The sequence below is a fragment of the Ornithorhynchus anatinus genome, chromosome X1 (genome assembly GCF_004115215.2).
Source record: "Ornithorhynchus anatinus isolate Pmale09 chromosome X1, mOrnAna1.pri.v4, whole genome shotgun sequence".
NCBI lineage: Eukaryota > Metazoa > Chordata > Mammalia > Monotremata > Ornithorhynchidae > Ornithorhynchus > Ornithorhynchus anatinus.
In genome coordinates, this window is record NC_041749.1 from 39,350,335 (window position 1) to 39,351,710 (window position 1,376).

The following is a 1,376-nucleotide window of genomic DNA, read 5'->3' on the forward strand; positions in this document are numbered from 1 at the left end:
ACCTTGTGCAAGTCACTTTACTTCTATGGACCTCAGTTACCTCATCTGGAAAATGGGGATTGAGACTATGAGCCCCACATGGGACAGGGACTGTGTCCAACCTGATTTGCTTGTAACCACCCCAGCACTTAGTACATTGCCTGGCACATAGGAGATGCTTAACAACTACCATCATTATGAATATCTAAATATCTAAATGTCTTATACATGTACATCCTTTCCCTATCAGGGTCATATCTGGAGAGTTTCCAGTACTCTACCAGACTTGACTATGGGAGGAAGAGTCAAGCAGAAGCATATCCATTCCATTCCTAGCTTGGCCAGTGGCTAGCAAGTAGAAGGCAATCTGCTATAAGTCAAAACTCACCCGTGCTGGGCAGCAGTGGCATGGGAGAGAGTCGAGAGTGGAGACTCAATTTTACTGCATGGAAGGAGGCAATGGTCAACCACTTCTGTATTTTGACCAAGAAAACTCTAAGGATAAACTACCAGAATGATTGCAGGTGCGGGTGGGGCGATGTGGGAGATATGTGTCTATGGCGCCGCTATGGGTCGGAGACAACTCAACAGCATAAGACAAGGCAAATATATATCCTATCCTATTCTTTGTGACTGAAAAGACTGATTTGAATCAATCGATCAACCAATCCTATGTATTGATTACTCACTGTGTGCAGGGCACTGTACTAACCATTTGGGAGAGTATAACACAATAAAATAGACACATTCCCATGGCTCAGTGGAAAAAGCATGGGCTTAAGAGTCAGAGGTCATGGGTTCTAATCCTGGCTCTGCCACCTGTCAGCTGTGTGACTTTGGACAAGTCACTTAACTTCTCGGCATCTCAGTTACCTCATCTGTAAAATGGGGATTAAAAATTGTGAGCCCCACGTGGGACAACCTGATTCCCTTGTATCTACCCCAGAGCTTAGAACAGTGCTTGGCACGTAGTAAGCGCTTATCTAGTACCAACATTATTATTCCCTGCCCACAACGAGCTTACAGTCTCTGTGCAGACAACAAAAGGACACCACATTGTTTGCCCTTAAAGATGAACCTTCTGAATTAGTGAGTTTATTCATATTAATGTCTCTCTCCCTCTCTAAACTCAAAGCTCAACAGGAGCAAGAATAAGTAGAGGAGAGCTAATTAAATACCTTAAAACCATCTGTTATAAGTTTCTGCTTAATGTTGAGGGGAATGGACAGTCACAAGAGGAGCAGTATGGTCTAGTGGATAGAGCATGGCCTGGGAATCAGAAGGACCTGGATTCTAATCTCAGAGCCACGACTTGTCTGCTGCTATGTGACCTCGGGCAAGTGACTTCCACTTCTCTGAGCCTCAGTTACCTCATCTGTAAAATGGGGATTAAGACT

General features: G+C 44.3%; 1 non-coding gene across 1 annotated transcript; it reads left to right on the forward strand.

Annotated features, from left to right (window-relative positions):
• The first annotated feature begins 219 nt into the window (after positions 1–219).
• On the forward strand, positions 220–357 carry LOC114807193. The gene has a single exon (XR_003755246.1). It is a non-coding gene; the product is annotated as a small nucleolar RNA SNORA7 (small nucleolar RNA).
• Positions 358–1,376: the final 1,019 nt, after the last annotated feature.